At 41.1% G+C, this 22,018-nt stretch overlaps 1 protein-coding gene across 4 annotated transcripts in view; it reads right to left on the bottom strand.

The window, feature by feature from the left end:
* slc8a3 (solute carrier family 8 member 3) overlaps nt 1-22,018 on the bottom strand; it is a 140,671-nt gene that overhangs the window by 85,777 nt on the left and 32,876 nt on the right. Inside the window, exon 1 of one of the 4 annotated variants that reach the window (XM_076877583.1) lies at nt 14,701-14,870. The exons of the other annotated variants lie outside the window; for them this stretch is intronic. The gene's annotated coding sequence lies outside the window, so the exon portion shown is untranslated. Of the gene's footprint in view, nt 1-14,700; nt 14,871-22,018 lie in introns of those variants that run through there. 4 annotated transcript variants of the gene reach the window in all.

Below are 22,018 nucleotides of genomic sequence, written 5' to 3'. Positions count from 1 at the left end.
AGGTCACTGTTGCTCGCACTGCCTTGAGCAAGATGTAATGATGTGTCACTGAGCTGTCAGGCAGAAAACTACAGCCAGTGGAAAACCCTCTCTGCGGCTGCCTGTCAGTTCCCCCAAAAAGCCACGTCTGAGCTGCACAACACCTGCACACACAGACGTAAACGCTCCTGCATTTCACATATGGGGTTTTCGAAACGTAAACCTGGCTAGCTCATGCATATTGCCTCAAAATCCTTTTCATACATACAAACGCAACCCCCATCTGCAGCAGACTGTGACCAAACATCACTGTAGAGCAGCAGAGCAGTCCCTCCGTGATGCTCACGGCTGTTTCTCTCGACTCAGCTGCAGCAGTGAACATCAGACCCAGCTTCGTACAATGACTGAGCAGGATGAAATGACTGTGAGTGCAACAGAAGCCAGCGCAGGACTGTCGTTACCAAAAAGCTGTATCAACAACAGTGTGATAGGTCATCGCTTTGCTGCCTCGCTCTGTAATCCAAGATCAACAATAATATTACACTGCTTTGTCCACGTCTGCCATCATAATGCCTGGACGGGCGCCAGATGTAATTTCCTGATTGACCCGAGAAGGTTTTTTCATATTATCAGATTTGAGAGCTCGGGGTGAGCATCCAAGGTTTTTACACGGGATAAGGTCAAGATAACAATGTGGAAAGGGGCAGGTTTCCTAGTAAGCAGTGCACACATTTGGCAAAAACATAGTCACTACTAGCTGAATTTACTCACGACAGGAAAAACAGGAAAAGTTGAATCATTCAAAGAATTTCACATGTTGTCAATGACTGTCACGGTCCGCTGTGACTGACCGAGTGGAGACCCAGGTGCGTACACAAGTGAACAGACGGGAGTGAGCTTTAACAGAAGGCGAGCCTTTAATATGGCTGAAAACAAGGTGTGCAAATACAGCAGGGATGGCGTGGCTAAACAAAAACCTAAACTGGAAACAAACTATGGTGAGGCTATGGCTTGGAAGACAACAGACCAGGCATGGAAACACAGAGGGTGGGAACACAGACGACGCGACACAGACTGTAAGAAACACAGAGACTAAATACACATGAGGGATGATCAGGGGAAGTGGCCACACATGGGAACGCAGCTGACACACATGAACTTAACGACAGGACAGGAGGAGTGAGCTGAATACACAGACAGTGAATGCAGGCCTTCAAAGTAAAACAGGAAACATGAGACATGAACCGGGGAGACGTAGTACAGGGGGAGGTGACATAACTGACAGCATGAACTTGACAGTACAAGACACACAGACATAAACACACGAAGGGCAAGGGAGACGTAATGCAAGGGTAACATAATTACAAAAAGGACTGGACTACCTTAAAGAACCTAAGCAAACAATAAACATCAAAATAGGTTAAGCATAACACACTGGGTCACACGACCCAGGACCATGACAATGACCTTCTTTGAAGAACCAATTTACGACCCTACGTCACCAGGACTGTGAACTTGCATTTGGTGAGTTGCATCTTATGTTGTTGTTTTACATTATGAGTAAAAAAAAAAAAAAAAAAAAAAAAGAGTTAAGGGGAAGCAGTTATCCCCCCATCAAACTCCAGAAAATTATATCTAAATTATATAAATGTAGTACTAAATTATACTAGCATACATTTAAAAGAGGAAGTGTTATTTCCACAGAAGAACTACAAATGCACTAAGTTAAATATGATATTATGACATGTCATTTGGGACAAAACAACAGTTATACTGCGTTGAATGTATATTATTATTTTTTTCTAGTTTGTGGCAATTTTTTTACTGAACATGTTCAAATGTTAAGATGCAGGTAATTGTTCTCTATTACTCTTTTCTATTATATAGCCCAGTATAAGCCAACACTACAGTAATGACTGGCTCTTTGTGCTGTGGGCAAATAAAATTGCGGTAAATGCAATATATGTGATAAAAGTGGGTCATTTTAGCTGGTTGCTAGGTGGTTACTAGGCATGTATAATTCAGTGTGGATACAAATGATGTTATTGTAATGCAATTAAAATGAAAGCATGCTTTCATAAGGTTCTGTAGGTGCATAAAGGGCTAAAAACAGATCATTATAGCCCCTTGTTAAGTGGTTGCCAGGCAGCATAATGGCGTCATAATATATCACGAATAACTCGGTTTTTGTAGATACAAATGAAATGATATTGTTGTGAAATTAAAATGATAAGATGGTTTCTTGAGGTGCTGTAGATGGATAAATGCTAAAAACAAGCCATTTTAGCCTGTTGTAAGGCGGGAGTGAGGCAACATGGTAACATCATAATCTCTGAAGTACATGTACACATGTGGCTGCCCAATTCCTGATGGTCTAGCAGAAGCTTGAGGCCGACGAAACAGACACAGGTTTTGCATATTATAAGATGAAGGAATTCTGTGAGTTTTTATCTCTTTTTACAAAATGTAAACAAAACTGCATCATTTAATTAAATATTTAATCACAGAGTATATTTAATAAAGTATCTACTTTAAAAATCAAAACTATTATGTTACAATGGATGTGAATAAAAGTAACTCTGTTACAAAGTATAACAATGCATGTTACTGCAGAATACATACAAGCATATCTATACCCGTAAATTACTACAAGTTCGATAGTTTCCACTTAAAGTAAAGTGAAACAGTGTATATTAAGAATTAAGTGGGTGGTTTAGCTAACATAATAAACACAAATGACTTTTGACCAGTGACTAGATTTAAATCTTGTCTTGTCACATCGAGCTTAACTGACCTGGTTGAGTTAAAATATTTACAAGTGACTAACATTGATTTTAGATCGATTTTAATGCCTCTTCTAACTCTGGTTGGGGGTGAAATGCCTGACTGTCTGTGTTGGATCCAAAAGTGTTTCCGGCTGAGGTCCAGCAGATAAACCATATGGTTGTGTGTACAGTAGTCCATTAAAACTCCTTGGTTAGGGTGAGGGTTAGGAAAAGGTGGAGTGAAAAGGAAAAGGTCAGTAACTCCTGAAATCAGAGACAAATCAGACCTCGACCAAGAAGCGGTGCAATCCTCAGTTTATGCCCCCAATCATAGCTGCTTACAGTGCCTCCCTAACTACAGTACAGTTACTGCTTGAGATGCTGGCACGACCAAGTGTCAAGCAAAAGTAATTAGAGATGATAGTGTAAGCATTTTTCCACAGCTGTACAGAAGTGGGATGCTGTGCATACATGCAGTAGCTACTGTTACTTTTTGATGACTCCTCGGATGTGGCATTGATCCACTCGTTCGCATCAAATACACCTCGCCGTACAGCAAAGACCAGCAAACATGTAAATCCACAGAGAGGTCATATACGGGTAAAGCTGTGATTTGCTGAATATTACGGGAGTAAGGCAGAATGGGTTATTCCCACCAGCTTGGCTGCTGGCCTTCATGAGCCCACTCTGCCTCTGATCCCACTAACTAATCCTGAAATGTCATCTATTTTCAAATTACCTTAAGGAATGAGCTCACGCAGACGGGGAGGAGGGGAAAAAAGGGCTAAACAAGAGTGTGGATCACAGCCCACTTGGGATATGAGTCTTTAAAAGCAGCAAGCAAGACTGTCAGAGAGGATCTCTGGTCTTTGAGAAGTCTTTGTGCACTCTGCACCACCTTCTTCTAATTCTGTAGTGTTACAATCTGTTTACTCACCCATTTCTCTCTGTGTTCTCATCGTGTCTCTATCTCTTTTGCCTTACCATATTTTCTCTAATTCTTTCTCCTGCTACATTGCTCTTTTGCACCCCCCGTTAACAAGACTATAGAGTGCCATAGCAAAGGTAGAGATGTCTGTGTGGCGAGGATAAAGAAAGAAAAGAGAGGAGAGGCGAACAGATACAGATGACAGTTGTGGGAAAGACAGAAATGCACGAGGAGAGGAAAAAAAAAAGGAGAAGATGTTGAGTCAAATATATAATGAGGCAGGGAGCATGGGGGGACTAGAGACTGAGGCCGGAGAGATGGAAAGAGGAGTGGAGAAACAAGAAAATACCAGGAAAGAAAAAAAAAAAAAAAAAAAAAAAAAAAAGCAAGAGAGGGAACACATAGGAGGAAAAGCAGAGCAAATTTGGCAGATAGGGGCTAAAGGAAATACAGGAGATGTTTTCCCCTTCCTTTTATTTCCCCCTAGTGTCACCCTGATTATATAAGCACCACGTGCTAAAAATAAAGCCTGCAGTACAAACTGTGAATGTGAGGCTCTGTGTGTGCGCGTACCAGTGTGTATCTCCCTCTTGTGCACACATGCCTGCACTTGATGCTCACAGAAAAACACACACACACACACACACACACCAACCGAACGACAGTTACACTTCAGACGGAGGCACACATGCAGCGGCGATGAGCCGATGTGTTTGCGCACCACACATTCATGCATGCGCACGTACAGCCCAGCCCGGTGAGCCGGGAAACGGGTGCAGATTCTCGCTCGTTGCCATGGTGACGTAGCCTCCTTCAAATGGAGAGGAGAAGTGCTATGACTTCCTGGAGGGACAGAGCAGAGCAGAGCAGAGGCGCTCCCACAACCAGCATGCATCACATCATCCTCCTTGGCCTTCTCCCTTTCCTTTCGCTTCTGCGCCTCTCCTCTCTTTCTCTCCTCTCTTTGTCTAATTTCCTCCTCTCAAGTCCTCGCTAGTGTTTCATTTGTCTTATTTTCCTCTGTGTGTTTACTTGACCCCTCCAGCCAACCCCAGCGTATTCATAAATCCCATCATCAGCACTCCAGAGAGCCCTCACTGACTTGGGGCCAGGAGCCAGAGGGCTGGGGCTGCTGTGCCTCTGGAGAGTCAAGGATGAGTCTGCCACTCATCCCCTTCACACCTTCATCAGTAATCTCCTCATGTGCTGCTTGTGATGCGCTCCCCTCCATCCATCCCTATCAGCGCCTGGCAGGGGTGAGACAAGGGCCTCTTAGAGCCGCTTTCATCTGTTTTAGCAGCTCCACTCCTGCAGCCGAGGACCACATCACATCAGCTTCCATCAGGAGGACGCCCGGGGAAAACGAGGGTGTCCAGAGATAGAGTGGGAAGGGTACAGTTACTGGAAACATGTGATCCATCCAGCTGACACTTATAACTGTGGCAAAAGAGCAGCGACCCAAACACTATCTGGGGCTCGAGAGATTTTTTTCCCCCTCACATTGAGAGCACGTGCATTCACACGAATAGCAACACTCCAGTCAGTAAAGCACTAGCGGTGCATTCCCCAAAATAATGATGACACAGGTACAATCTACACACACACACACAGTCACACACACACATGCACTTTGTAGAGATTTTGCAGTTTCAACACAGATTCCCTAGCAACAACGGCTGGGCTGCTGCCATCACGGAGTACCATGAGAGAATTGGCTGTGCTCAAAAGAACATCTAAATGTAACAAACGTGAAACCTGTAAAATACTTTTGTGCTGTCAGCTCCATGTTTCCACTTTAACACCTGCCAGGTAGAATCTATTTGGCAGGGAAATCACATCCCAATATTTCAATCCACTGATATATTTTTTTAATTCATTACTGATATCTACAATGTAGTGGTTTACACATTTGGCTAACAACAGAAGATCCCTGCTTGAACTCGAAAGCAGACACAGATCCCTTTGGACTTGCATCAGGAAGGGCATGCGCCCTGAAAGATCTGCCAAATCAAGCATGCAAAGCTACTCCTTGTGAATAAGGGAAAAGCCAAAAGTAGCTATCGAAACGTCTGAACCCTCCCTTAATTACCCTGCAACAGGTCCAGGCTGCTCAGGGCTTCACATGAATTTGGTGTTGTGTGTGAATACAAGAACTTAAATATAGTCGGTTACTCCTCTGTACCATAGAACTCAAACAATAAATGCCAAACATGTTCTTTATCACAATGAGCACAGGCGTCACAGTTTATTTTGAGCCAATCTCCCATAGATTATAATCACCAGTAGAGCAGGGCGATATGGCCAAAAATATTTATCACGATATATATTTGAAAATTTGCGATAACGATATAACTGACGATATAATTGATGCGAGACAAAATACAACTCCACAACATTACTAGCGCAAAAAGACAACCTTCAATTTATTTTCACTTAAACAAGAAGCTGGTTTTTATGTACATTAAAGCTTTATAAAAATGTAACAGTGCAAATGCAAATTCCTTGCTGAAAGTTTAACCAAAAGGCATTTCCAGTAGAAATGGGCTGACATATCCTGAGCATAACCATATATAATATCCACTGAAGTTAAAAAGAGGTGCTTTGCAACATTAAACTGCAGTGTGCAGTACGTATTTTTTGGACCATAAGGTGCACGGGATTATAAGGCACATTAAGCGAAACAAAGCAGTCAGATAAATCAAACTTTATTAAACTCCTTCTTCTTGCTTCCTCCACTTCTGTACCATTGATTCATTAATGTTGAATTCTCTAGCAGCTGTTCTATTCCCATGTTGTTGCAGTATATTAATGACTAACCTCGTATTGTGGATGGATTATCTCAGTTGTTCTCCTGACCGAAGTTTGGTCCGTTTACAGCATCCTGTCATGCGATTGCATTTGTCTCTAACCATGAGGAACCTTCACGTTAACTTTTATAAGTGGAAAAGTATTAGTGTTCGTCCTCCAGCTTCACTGTTTATGTTATGCTAACATAGCTGTGTCGCTAGCGATTACGTAGCACATCATTATATACCAGCTAGCCTAACTTCAGTAACCCTACAAACATCACTGCTGTTTAGTTTCCTGTCTTCATTTATGTTGGAAGTGATAGCAGAGCTGTACGTTTGAATTTTTTCAGAAATCTCTCAGTCAGAACATGCTATATCACGCTTAGGTAACTAGCGAAACTAGCGAGCTAACTTCCGCTAGCTTCCTGCTAACTTCTAACTCCGTTAAATGTAATAAATTTTGTTTTAATGGATGCCTGGAAGTTAAACTTCATAGTTACACCTGGTAAAGCAGCAATGCTGATCGTTTTATTAAAGATGAAAGAATTTAGACAGTTTTTAACGCTCAGTGATGCTGCAGTGTTCGTTTGACCTGAAGTATACGGAGTTTAGGACCCAGATTACTCCCAGATTTAAGAGCATCTTAGTCCGACAAATACGACAATAACGACGGCCGCTTGCATGTTCTGCAAAAAAATGTGCTTTGTCGTGTATCTGACGGACAAACACCAAACCAGTTCCACATCACTGAAGTTGCACCATTTTTACAAACCAATTCTGGTTCATCTGTTTCACTCAACAATCGGCCATGTGCGTATGAAAACAAAGGCACTGCGCATGCGCGTTTTACTCATATTCTATCGCGATATTTCATTTTCCTATCGTTGCCTAACATTATACCGGTATTACCGTGAACGGTATAATATGGCCCAGCCCTAATCACCAGTACATCAGAATTGGTCCATCAAGAACATCATGCTTGTCCATAAACATGTCATTTGCAATAAAAATATTAAGAGAATACCCCCCATCCTACAAAACTCTATCTTTGATATCTTAGATAATCATCCTTTAAATGTTCAGCATGTAAAATAATTAACTTTTTAAGCTCTTTAAGGCAGAGTTGCTGTTTTTTAATATCCTGGCTTAAATTTCTGTGGATCATTGAGCAACGACTGTTAGTTTCTACCATCACCAGTGTGCCCTGAGGGCAGACTGAATGTAACACAGATTCAGTTTCTCACTGTGAGATACAAAGTTGCATTACATGAGGATACAAGCGAGTGCAGGCTGGTTAGCGTGCTAAATTCAGCAGAGATTTCTGCAACACAGTACATACATATGAAAGTCAGCATTTGAAATGACTGCCGTTATTCATCAAAACAACCTGAATTATATCTGAAAAACTTTCTTTTTACTTGTATTTGATCATTATGAAAATGTTGAGAAGGATTGCACAGAAAATGAGTGAAAAAGCAGCCAATATCCAAAGAAAAGTGTTGACAGACCTATCAAAGGCCTGCAGAAGTATTGCCAGATACCTCTTTAAAAAGATTTAGACTTTCAAGACGTTTGCACAACCCAGTACTCTTAATAATTTTAGGTAATTTTGAAGGTTATAAACTATTTTTGAACTAAATGTCTAACATATTGGATCTTTAAGTGCTCGCAAATTACGTGTAGTCATCTTGCACTGGTCCTGGTTTTACACATCTACTTCTCTTATTTTGACCTGCACATTCAGTCCATTCAAAGAAAAGTCTTGCTTCTTAGTTTTGAGGAGGTATGCGACACACTGAGCGCTAAGCTCGGCTGCAGAGAAAGTAGCTTTAATGACTGAAAAGCAGATTATAGAGCAGCCTACAAACTCTAAGAGCCACATTTCAGAGCTATTCCCACTCCAAAAACAATTTCTTTAAGCTTTTGGGGTTCCTGTGTTTGGCACAGGAATGAGGATATTTCTATATAAACTTTTTTTAGTTAACCAGTTAGTTAGAAAAATTTGCTAACATGCTACGATGATCAAATCAAAGCTGATAAGATGTGTCAGAAGCAAAGTGATCAGCTCCCAGCTAAATCAGTGCAGAAATTAGCCATGTCAAACACAATTTTCACTCCAGACAGCCACGACTTTCATGTCTTCACTTGAGAAACCCAGTGTGACATTCACAGTCATTGTTGCCCATGACCTCAGGACCTCTGTCACGACTCCCAGAAGGGACATTACATCATCTGAAAGCTTCCTACAAGCATGTGTACTTATGTACAACTCACAGAAACAAGCTAGTGTGATATAGTCTTTGTGGCGGAGTGTGGTTTGTGGCTCAGCTACAGGGGAGGGGTGGAGCGGTGGGTTTGGGGGACAGTGCCAGAGAGGATGGGCCGGCACAGCTGAGGTACATCACGTTAACCACGCTTTCCCTATTTCAGTAGCTGCCAAGGCCCGGAAGAGGTGTGTGAGGTTTGGAGAGGAGAGCAGTGGACTGGAGCACGCTGGAAAGCGTACAGCTGCACAGGTGGATACCTGTGACAGCAAAATAAAAATGAGTTTGCTAAAACAACCTGCAGAATCTTTGGGTCCTTGTGTCACAGTCTTACTTACAGTTTAAGCTTTTTTTTTTAAAAGCATCATTCCTCACTGCTCTCTCACTGCTAATCTCCTCATTGCATACCACATGTATAATGTATCCTTGGGTGATATGATCAAGGCTTGGTATAAATTCAGACAGAAAACTAATCCACATTTGGTCTCAGGGTAACTTTAGATGGATTGTAATCCTATAGCCTCCAACGAGGCCCCTGAAATTCATGGACATTAAAGGAATGTGCTGGGTCTCTTTGGCAGATAGACATATACAAATAGCGTATTGACACAAACACATTTGGAGCCATTCACACACGTATCAACTTCTTACAAGGTTGCACCAGCTAACTAACCATCTAGCTCATCTTGCAAAAATCCCCTTCATCTCTTGCCACAAATAAAAACCTGGAGGGCATCCCAAAGGCCTTGTCACATGGGCAGCCATCTACACGTTTTATTGCTCATCCCAAAGTGCCTTCTACAGCCCGTAAAACGTGGTCACGCTATCAGGCAAAGACACGTACTCACGGGCCACATTGGTACGTGTAGGATACAGCAACTGATCTCTTTCTGTGTTGTTCTGTTAGTATTACTAAGATATTCATTCAGAGTGTTTCACAGCATGTGAACAATGCAGACAGCCTGTTATGCTTAAGCTGACATTGCTTGGCTGACATTATGACAGTCTGACAAAAATAAAGAAAATAGATGCTTAGATTAGACGGTCTAAAAATACCTGATTTAGCATGGAAACTTCAAGCTGAGGGGGAAACTTGTACCCCACCGGCAGGTCTTATTTTTCCTATTTCCATGTCTCAGCGTGCAGCTTTCACATCACAGATTTGCTTTCTCTTTCTCTCTGCCTGGGTTTCTCAGTCAGTCACAAGCCTGTCTCCAAACCAAATCAAGAGAATGGAGAGTCCCACTAGCTCTCCCTTGTCGTCCCGTTGCTTTTGTCAGGCTCTCCAATTATTGCTGCGTTCAAAGAACGGACTCTCACCCAAAGAGCACAGTTCCATTTTCCATTCGTTTTCATTCAAAGCCACTTTAAGGCCTATGAGAATTCACTGAGAGACCCACGTAGTTGTTGTGCTCCCTTTTTTTCCTTTTTTTTGTTTGCATATTTGTCACACTTACATGTTTCAGATCATCTAATAAATTTTAATAATAGAATTGCTCTAAATGGTCGTCCAAATTTTTGTAATATAAGTGTAGACGCCGTCACTGTTCCGGGATATTTATCCTTTTGTAGTAAAGCCATACCTCTAAAGTATGGAATATTTTACAATAAATGTTTACAGTTTTCTGTCCAAGATTATAAGGAGACAAAAATTTGATTTGATTGTCATTGTGAAAAACGTCCAAGCTGTACCTGAACTCACGACCTTCAACATACAAGTGAGAGGTAAGAGAGAGGACTGGCTCTTCCCTCAAAGTTGATGGGACTTCATCTCCAGAAAAAGTAAAATATTTCAGAAACAGTATGAAATTTAGAAAATCAAAGCCCGCAGTGCAATGGTCATTTTCTGGTATGAATGATGTGATTATAAAAAAAAAGAGAAAACATGGCTGATGACAATAATATTAACAGTATTAGTATACTGATTGTTTTCCTAAAGTAATGATTTGTATGTGAAACGTTCTTATACACAATTTGCGTGCAGATGTGTGCATATACACTGTTAGTGAATGAGTGCTATTGAATGGATAACAATATAATAAATATCAGTGATATGGTATCATCCTGTATACCAGTGGTTCAGCCACTTTTAGGAGCAGACAACAAAAGGTCATGTGCAGTAACAATAACCTATGCACGCTACACCGGTCACCAAGTGTTGTCTTTTTGTATCATTAGTCTCCTGTATACAGGAAATGACCACAGCATCTGCATTTATTTTTGCTAGTGCCAGTCTGTTGTTGCTTAGTAACTTTAACCATTATATAAAAGTGAAGACAGCAGGTGTTAATTTACCCTTATTACACAAACTTACATTGCCCTTAGTCCACAAACTGAAACCACAAGAAAATCTCACCATCTTTTCTTGTCTTTGCCTCCCACAGCCCGACACTACTGTACATGGGCGCTGCAGGTAAACTGAATATATTTAGCAGCACATTTCTTCTGAAATGGACCACAAACATTATGCATTCGGTGTTTTTTGAGTTATCTGTGACTATCAGCACAGATATTGCATCAGAAGAACTAACAATGTAGTTTTAAGCTTTAAGCGTTTATACATATGAAAGAAAAATGACTTTTCAGTTCAAAATGAATCAGTGGTAATCAATTACTTATTGTTTTTATTATTAAGCAAATATGTAAAATATTGAGAATTGAGAGTAGCAAAGCATAAAGAAGCTGTCTGTGCAGGCTTTTGGACTGTAATGCCTATTCATTTCTATTTCTTTTTTTAACATTTTTGAACTAACAATGAATCAGCTGAGCAACAAATTATTCGTAAGACTAATCAGCAATGAGAAAAATCATTAGTTGCAGCCTTGGAAACAGCAGACCAAAGGACAATGTAAATCATGAGCCAAGCACATGAGTCAAACTCAGATGAACACTTGGGCTAATTCTTATGCATCTACTGCCGGAGAGGAATCGTTGACACTTCAAAAATAACTTGTGTTTTCAGTTCACAGTGGAGATTAAACCACACCATCACTTTCAGCGCTGACAATGAGATTCATCAGCCTGAGTATTCTTGGGGTGGCAAACACCTGCACTAATCCGAGCCTGAATGATGTCCTCCATCCATTATACGATGATTAAATTATTACCACCCCCCTTTCCCCCAGTCACATCACTGTTATGAACCAGACATTCATCAAGGTCCTGTCTCGGCTTTTTTGGCAAGAAGGTGAGCACTGGGAGACTGAGGATGTAGAGGAGCATCTCTGCTACGCAGCCAAGCAACTCCCAGAAAATGAGGCATGATGGGTAAAGACCCAGTGACCCGTTAGGCCTGCGGTCACGCACACTGGCACTGATGCTGAAAAGCCAAAATGAGATTTAAACAAAGCAAGCGTACTACTGCTTCAGATATCACAGCTTCAGATTAGAGGATGCTGTGAGTATTTCAAAACGTAGGTCAGCCAAATAAACACAAAGTCATACGATGACCATCTTTTTCTAGAAATACATGAAAATAGCTGCAGATTTTAGGATGTTCAGCTTGCTTAGCTTCCTCCGTAGAGTCTTAATTTTACATATCATTACTTCCAAAGCCAAGGGAATGTTTTTCCTACATACTACACAGTAAGATTAATGGTTACGGAAGTACTGAGGATAAAGTTATTTAATGCCATGAAGTTGGCTGGATCATCATGGTAAGTTATGGCGCACACCTAACCTGCTCCAGAGGAGGTTATATTCAGTTTCTGTTTACAATCGGCTTGTAGGGTCATATTTTTTAGGTTCCATTTAAGATTCTCTCAGAGTGAAAATAGATTCTCAGCTGAGATGTGAAAAATAAAATTAGTAATGGCACCAAATTAAACTATATTTACTAGGGGTGCAACGATACACAAAATTCACGGTTCGGTTCGGTTCAATACTTTGGTGTCACGGTTCGATATTTTTTCGATACAAAAAAAATGTTCATGCCATTTTAATTTGTCATTTATTAAAATTATAAATATATATTTTAACTCAAAAATACAGTTTTTAAATTTAATGTTGCTGAAACAAAAGTAATTAAAAAAATAAATATATCTGATTGAGGAATCACTCATCTTTGGAAAAGAGAGTTTATTACAGAGAAATGTCTCTTTCCAAAATAAAAGCTATACTATCCGCTTCTTCTGGGCTATATTCTCAGCAGCATATTTTAGCGGGTCAGGGCTGTTCGGGGTTCTGTTTGTACAGTTATGTTTTGTTTATGTTGCCATAGTGACAGGTGACGCCCTCTCGCTGCGACGGTGTGTCCTTCCGGGGTCAGAGGGCGCCTTGTGTGTTGTTGTTGTTGCTGTGCGGTTGCCGCGCTGAGCAGTTAGCTAGCGGCAGTGTTCTTCTGCAGATGTCAATAAACGGCTGTGCTCCCTGGCTAGCTCACGGGAAGCAAGACCAAACGACACCTCCGTCTCCTCCTTGTCTGAGCTCGCCACATTGGTGTCAGAAGTGGGATGATGGTGGCACCCCATGTTCTGACCCGAGTGACTTTTCCCCCGCCGGTCGTGACCAGCCGGTGCGCCAAAAGAAGGCACTTGGACATTTGCAAAGTGAAAGCAAAAAACAAGCGCAAATTCAAACACGATTTCAATATGTCACATATTTACAGTGGCTCACCGATGCCAATGACATAATTACCCAGCTACATTTCCGAAAGAATGCAAAAGCATTGACATATATTTTTCCTTCCTACAATAGCCCGACGGGCAGGGCAGAGATAGATTTTGGTAGTACGGCTGGAAAAATCGCTAGCCCCGGGACGTCGGGCTAGCGATTTTGCAAGCCCTGTGTTACAGGCATGGCCCTTTAAGGATGAAGCCTGATGGGAAATGTATTCGGGATGTGTGTAGTGGGACTGCCTGGTGTGTGTGTGAAGAGAGAGAGCGGAGCAGGGGAAAAGTAACGGTTAGCTACAGAAGAGACTAAAAGAAAATAAATAAAAGGAATATAATAACTCCCTCGACAGCCAGAGTTGTGTCGGCGATGCTCGCTGTGAGTAAACTGTTTCAGCCCACTGTACGTGGTGTTCGTGCCTTAGAGAAGAAATAAAGTTCGGTGAAGCAGTTTCCTAAGCCTCCTTCGATCTTTTTGCTAGCGGAGTTGACCTGTATAGTAAGCTGTTGCCGGCTACGAGTCAGTTACGGAACCTTCAAGTAACTGCCAGAGGTTTCCTTACTATGGTTCGGGGCCGCGGATCTGGCGCGGTAACACCTGTATCTGATTGAGGAATCACTCATCTTTGGAAAAGAGAGTTTATTACAGAGAAATGTCTCTTTCCAAAATAAAAGCTATACTATCCGCTTCTTCTGGGCTATATTCTCAGCAGCATATTGTAGCGGGTCCGGGCTGTTCGGGGTTCTGTTTGTACAGTTATATTTTGTTTATGTTGCCATAGTGACGGGTGACGCCCTCTCGCTGCGACGGTGTGTCCTTCCGGGGTCAGAGGGCGCTCTGTGTGTTGTTGTTGCTGTGCGGTTGCCGCGCTGAGCAGTTAGCTAGCAGCAGTGTTCTTCTGCAGATGTCAATAAACGGCTGTGCTCCCTGGCTAGCTCACGGGAAGCAAGACCAAACGATACCTCCGTCTCCTCCTTGTCTGAGCTCGCCACAATATTAAACATATCAGGTCCCCATAAGGAGAATCATGTGCTAACGGCTGTCTAAATGACTCGGATAAAGTTTGTAGCATGCATGCTTGTTGTTTTTGTCTGCTTCCACTTGTCTTTGCACTAGGATGATGTCGGTGTAAATGTGCAGTCATATTCGTTGTGTTCCCACTAGTGCTGTCAGCGTTAATCTCGTTGAAATGACGTTAACGCCACAACACGGCAAATCTCCGTTAACGAGCTACCCCTGCATGGGGCTAGACGGCCAACACGTTAACGAGCTAACTGCGCTAACACACTAGTTCCCACCCATGTAATTGAGCATTGCGTGGCACATCCAACATACTGTTTTACTTTAGTCCATGACGTGCTTACCTTCAGGGTCATACGTCACATGAAAACCAAAATAATTCCAAACGCCAGATCTGAATGAGGTTGGGGGAGGTTCAATTTGCCATGTTGCAAGGAGAGCTTAACTTCTGTCTCGCTAGCTTGCCCTGCGCTCTTCCTTCTGACAATGCTGTCTGTGTTGAACGCTCAGTGGATCTGCGCTCGACAGTGCAGCCTAGGCAGAGTAGTCGAACGCAGATTCACTGAGCGCTCAACACAGACAGCATCGTCAGAAGGAAAGTTGATAAAATAAATTACAAATTTTGTATTGTTCGATACATATGCGTACCGAACCGAAAGCACTGTATCGAACGGTTCAATATCGATACGAGTATCGTTGCACCCCTAATATTTACAGGAGTGTGCTGTGATAACTGCATGTTGCAATGGAAATTGAAATTGACACATTAATTTTAGCTCTGGAACCATTGTAAAAAGCAAAACAAACAAACAAACAAAATAAACAAACAAACGAAAGAAAACAGAAATTTGTAGAGTAGATCATTTAACTGTTTATCTGTTACTTAATAACTTTGGCCATGGGGGAGGTCTTTATCAGCAGGAAAAGCTGTAAAACTTAAAAAGAACAAAAAACAAACTGTTAAAAGTCCAAAGTTTAAGCCATATTTTCCAAAGCCCTCTAGTGGGCCAAATTGAAGTCTTTTTCTAGCCAATTCTGACCCCTGAGCCTTATATTTGACACCCCTAGTATAAGACCTGATTATAATACTTGGTTATGGTATAAAACTGTATAAATAAACAGCAGGAGGTGTCAAAAGAGCTCTCGGTGGTAAAATAAATATATTTAATCACATATATACAAGATTACAGTTTTTCTATTGCCTTATTTGTGTTGCACTTTTCAACAATGTTTTTTTTTTTATATATTTCCGTGACTCAGGGGACAAGACTTCAACTCAAAAACAGCTTTAAAGTAAAAAAAACAAAACAAAACAAAAAAAACGAACAAAATAATGGTGGAGCCAGGAATTCAAACACTAAGAATCCAGGGGAAACCACAGAACAAGGGAGCACACAACCAAGAGGGAGGATATGACAAAGGGCAAGAAGAGAACTGAGGTATAAATTCACACAAGATAATGAGGCAGAGGGCAAACCGGTGGGAGACACAGTGGGAACAAATCACAGATAACAAGACACAAGAGGAAAACCAAATGCAAAGCACAAAAGACACAGGACTATCAAAATAAAACAGGAAGTAACTACACACAGAGACAAGACTAATATAGAAGTTGACACAGAAGGACTCCAGGGAAAGGTTAGGAAAATATCAAGGCTATACCTGATGAGCCCAAAGCAGAATACTAATGAAAATAGCCATTTACATAAAACAAAGAGCTGAGATTTAGGAACTACTAATTAATCATGACTGAACTAAGAACCAGAAAAGGCCTGGTTATGTTGAACTTGCTATTGACATAACACGCTACTATAAACTTCATTAGCTAATCAGCTAGCTTGGATGCTGACATATAAGCAAGAAACGTCTTATAAAATATCAGATATTTACACTTTAAGTTATATTTAAAATGCCTTTTACACTGGGTGTAACAGACTTATAGAGCACATAACTAATTGGCAAGCTAAAAAAGAAACAGTATTGTAATATATACACATAATATTCTTTGAAATGTTACTTCTGTGCTGCTAGGTTTCAGGTGAACTTTTTTTTCACAAAACAGCTTTGCCGTGTTTTGAAATGAAACCTTTCAGCTGTTCTATCTTCCTGCCACTCCCATCTTGCCTCTGACAGCAATTAAAGCAACCGAGTCTCCTGTTCAATACTGGCTCTTCCACAAGGCACTCCTTTGAAACTGTCACTTTTCTGTGCGCATGTCTCTCTGTCTGCATGTAACTGACAAAGACTGGGACACACCAAAAAGAAGAAGAAAAAAAAAAGATCCAGGAAAAGACATAAAGGCGGGCAGAGTGAGACGTAAAGAGGAGATGAAGGGGAGGAAGAGAGTCTAGCCAAAAAAGAGAAGAGAGAAAGATCTCAGACAGGTTGTGTTTGTTTGCGAAAGGCGAATCCCTATTTATGGGCTACAATTACCATCACATAAGACCTCAATTATTCAGCTGCAGTTCTTTTAAGCTTTCATCTGTTACACATAGGCAAAAAAAGTTCCAATCAACTCTCAAACTCACAACAAGTAAATGTCTGAGTTTCCACTCTGGCCAAACACGATCGTCATTGTAGCTCAATGATGAACAGTGTGTGTGTGGGTGGGGGGGGTTGTATTGCTGCTTTTGTGACACAACTCTGTTTCATACCTGCAGCTCGAGGGAGAAAATCTACAGCTTCTCGTGAAATCTCATTCCCAGCGAACAATCCCTCATCAATCTATATCTCCCCCAAGTCGGAGTCGGCCTTCCCTCCCCTTTGGGTGCCACATTTGTTCTGTTCTCCTTTTGCTTGCATTCATCAGTAGGCAACAGAAATTCTATGCTACTCTTTTTTCCCCTTATTGACATTCTGATGAAATGGCCTGGCCAAAGATGACATGCAACAGATTCCCATTAGCCAGGGCAGCCACGCAGCGCGCTGCCTTCAGGAGACACGATGTCCCATGTTTAACCACGACCCATCAACAGAGGAACACCTCCACCTCAGCTGTCTCCTGCACTCTTTTTCTCTCTCTCACACACACACACTTCCTATCCACAGACTTTTTACTCCATCTTTAATCTAGGCTGACTCAGAAACAGGCCAAACTTCAAACAATCAAAGATTAAAAGTGTCTGCTACTGCCTTTATCTTGACGCCAAATTACCTTGTCAGAGTTGGCTGGGTTGTTCCTGCAAACGAGCTAGTGGATCACTTTAAACTTAGGGTGTTTAAAAAAAAAACAGCATAGCATTACAACTGGTAATTTTGACAGATCGACACTGCAGTAATTGCTCAATTAACAGTTTCATAAATTGTGGCAAAAGGAATTAAAGCAATTTTGAGGATGTCAAAACATCAAAGGATGGATTTCCAAAAGAGAACACATGGAAAACAACAGAGGCTTCAGAATGAGCCGTTTTAAATATCTCAGAGGATTGATGCCTGCGACGTGAAAGCAGGAGGGAACAAGAAGACCAGAGATGACCCTTCCCGACACGTTAGGAATGAGAGATGCATTTCTGCCCACTTCCATGTTGACGTCTGTCAAGCTAAGTCAAACAGAAAGTGCACTTTGAAACAGCTATTAGCGTTTCTGTAATTTAATTCTTAAATAATAGCCATGTGATTTTTTTGGCTAATATGTTTAATATATTTTTCAAGCCTATTATGTAAAGTTTGGAGTCTAATTACCAAAGGAGTTTAGAGAGTCCGATATGCATGGGAGAAAGGATTAGCATCATTACTACAGTGTAAAGCAGGGTTGGGTTCAGTTCACTTTGCAGTTTAGGGAGTAAATTATAATCTACTCTGAAATCCCTAATGTTTTTGCAAAGTTTTAATTATTATAATTAATCTAGGAAGAAATTACTGAAAATGAAGGCATTATTTAAAACCTAGAACTCTGTGTTTTTATTGCAAAACCTATAGAAAAACTAATTTATATCATAAAAACTCCAAACGCTCTTATTTGCTTTCAGACAAGAAGATAGATGATGGAATTAAGAGATTAATACCATCTCATGTTTATGAACTACCTGCAAATTTACAGCCCAGCCTGTCTAGCCCAGTGAAAAGACTTGAAACCTTCAAAATGGCCTTCAAAGTTAGATTGTAATTTACTCTACCTTAACTGACAGCCAGTATTAGTTTTACTCGCCTGAAAAGCTGAGTTAATTTCAGACTAAAGTAGCATCAGCACAGCAGAGAACAAACTAACCAAACAAAACCCTGGATACGGATGCTTGCTGCACAGAGGCCTTGTGTATGGAGAATTCAATTTGAAGAGCAAAACATACACTCACTGTTAGGTACACCCATTCAGCTGCTCATTAATGCAGATATTTAATTAGCCAATCACATGGCAGCAACTCAATACATTTAGGCACGTGAACAAGGCAAACTGCTTAAGTTCAAACTGAGCATCCGAATGGGGAAGAAAGGTGATTTAAGTGCCTGATAGGCTGGTCTGAATACTTCAGAAACTGCTGATCTACTAGGATCTTCACACAAAACCGTCTGTAGGGTTTATAGAGAATGGTCTGAAAAAGAGAAAATATACAATGAGCGGCAGTCGTTTGGGTGAAAATGCCGTGTTAATTCTGGTGGTTTAGAGGAGGATGGCCAGACTGTTAATAGGAAAAGTAAAAGTAACTCGAATAACGACTCATTACAGCAAAGTTATACAGTGGACCATCTTTGAACGTACAACACTTTGAACCTTAAAGTAAATGGGCTAAGGCAGCAGAAGACCACACCGTGTACCAACCCTGTCAACCAAGAACAGAAAACTTAGGCTACAAATGACACAAGATCACCTAAATTGGACAACAGAAGATTGGAAAACATTGCTAGTCTATGAGTTTTAAGTTCTGCCTTACAATTTAAGGTCAGAATTTTGCGTAAACAACATGATCCATCTCCATTTTATGGATCCATTCTGGTTCAAATCAACTGTTCAGGCTGGTGGTCATGATGCAATGATGTGGGGGATATTTTCTTGGCAAACTTTAGTACAATCTGAGCATCTCAGCCTACATGAGTATTGTTGCTCACCGTGTCAAACCCTTGACCACAGTGTACTCGTCTGTTCCCTGGTTTCTGAGTCACTGCACTCAAATGGCCCACACAGTCACCAGATTATATTCGAATAAAGCAACTCTGTTATATGGTGGAATGGGGGATACACATCATGGATGTGCAGCTGACAAATCTGCAGCAACTGTGTGACGCTATCATGTCAATATGGACAATATGTTTCTAGGACCTTGTTGAATATGTGCCATGAAGAGTTACAGCAGCTCTGAAGGCAAAAGTGGCTTTTTAAGCTGTTTATTTCTCACTTGCTAGCTATTAATAGGTTATAAGTACTACTGATTCAGCCAAACCCAAACATAATAATCAAAGCTTAGCCCTACCCACATTCTGCTGGCTGACTTAGAAACAGTTAGCTTGGCTCATTCCAAGCTAAGCTAAGCAGCTGCTGGGGTAAACCTCATATTAAACAGGTACATATAAAATTGGTACCAATCTTCTCATCTGACCCTCTGCCAGAGAGCAAACTTCAAAGCATTTCTTAACTTATGCGAAGAGATTCAAAGTATCCCTGGGGACTTTCTTAAACTCGCAGTACATTTTGATCCAGTTCTGCTACAATGCACTTGCAAAATACTACAAAATGTCTCATCTGAATGCACACATATGTACATCATATATACCTGTACTTGGAAACCTGCTTCTGTGATTAACTCAGAGAACTAAAACATCAAGAGAGTTATCAATTGCCCACGAAAAACAGCAAAGTGACCATTATTCTGATGAAAATAACAATAGAGGAACAATAAAGAGACTCAAACAAGAGGAGATGGTGGGTTATAGGACAGAAGTACAGAGGGGAACTGCGACATTGAAGCCCATCCACTGGGACTCTATAGAGAGATCAAAGAGAATTCATAGCATTGGAAGTTTTAATTAGGCTTGTCTAAAGCCTCGCTGCCTTTCTCTTTATGAGGCCTCTGACAATGAGAAGAAGAAATACGTGCTTCCTGTCTATTTCTGGTTTCAAAGACCTGGCTCTTTGCTGACACCCACTTTGCTACAGTTTTGTGTAGTTCAATTGCAAGCGTATAGTATTCATTTCCCACTGGAGCCACTTGTTGTACAAATTAATACACTCATAGTACAACAAGCTGCAGTGTCAACCTAATAACATCTGTTATAGGTGTCACAGCTATATGATCTGCCAGAATTCCACCACCTGACTGTTTGATACAAAAAGTTTGTACATCTACATACAGCCAACTAGCAGCACTAAGAGCAGTCACCTAGCCTTCCCTTATCAGTACAGATGTTTTTACACATGAATGTCTGGAGAGACAAAGCCCCAAGGTTTTAATGAACTAAAAATATCTTGGTGGATATGATTTTATGACTGACATACCAAAAAAAAAACAGTCCTATGTTCTGTTACACCCCCCAGGTGGATGCTGTTTTCTCTCTTGCTAAATAATCCCTCATGTTCTGTCTAGGCTCCGCCGCCTCTGTCCTGATTGGATGCTGCTCAGAGAATCCGCCTAATTGCCAATCAGCAGAGCACTATATAATCCATGGGTAGCTGTGTTTCTGGGCCCTCTGGCCATTCTGACTGCCATACTTGTGCAGGCTTGCATGCCTTTTGACGTGTATGTGCATTTTGTGTTTCCATATTCAGATTGCTTGTAGGGGAGAGCTGCCTTTTGTTTTGATCGCCTGTTGTCTCCTGTTTATGTGTTGTTAGGTAGGTTATGGTTATAGGTTGTATATTTTGTTTCCTTTGGAGTTAGGCAAGTTTCTTTTATTTTCGTATCAGCGATGTTTTGTTTGTTATGTTGGCCTTGGCTCTCCCTGAAGTTAATCCTCAGTCTGAACCAGAACTTTAATGCTAGCAGAAAATAAACATTTTAAAACTACCATCTTGACTCCTCCTTCACTATTTTACCTTTATGTTAGTCTCTTCTAACCCCTAGACTAGCCTGGGGATGTAAAAGTTCTAAAAAGGTAACAGATCCTCAACAAAATCAAGCTATGCTAAAAAAAAAAACAGTTTCATTCCCTGGCCTGTCACATATCTGTTGTTTGGCACAAAAGTTTAATGGATGGCGAATGCAAGGTAAATATTTTTCCTACAGACAGTTACGCATGCTTCTGACATTCATTTGCTCCGAAAATCCACAGTAAAAAGTGCCAGTTTGATCAAATGCCACTAACTTTTAACAATAGCTAAATAGCTATAAATTCAAAGTCCTCTTGCTCAGACGTTCTAATTTTAGTTATCAGGTTTTTTTTCACCAGTTTGAAATGGCGCTGAAAAGAACAACAAAGAGAGCATTGATGTGCTGAGCAGGAAATTGTGTTGTGGTTTTTTTCAGTTTGTGATTGGCTCAATCAAATAATCCCGCTCAGATTATCTCGCTGATCTCACTCAGAGATCTGGCTGGACTTCTCTCCTTTGTCTCCTAACGATGGAAGATTTTCAAAGTGTCCAGTTCAATAATCAGTATTGATTGTGAGGAAATTCAATCCCCTCCGTTGTGACCAAAACACTGCTTTCCTCCTCGTCCTGTTTCCTCAGGCCTGGTCAGAGAACATCTGTGGGTTCCTCTCTCTTCGCTTCTGTCTAGTATTTCACTCTCCTTC

The sequence above is a fragment of the Maylandia zebra genome, linkage group LG19 (assembly GCF_041146795.1).
Source record: "Maylandia zebra isolate NMK-2024a linkage group LG19, Mzebra_GT3a, whole genome shotgun sequence".
In the NCBI taxonomy this organism is placed as follows: domain Eukaryota; kingdom Metazoa; phylum Chordata; class Actinopteri; order Cichliformes; family Cichlidae; genus Maylandia; species Maylandia zebra.
This window is presented reverse-complemented; position numbering and strand designations above follow the sequence as displayed.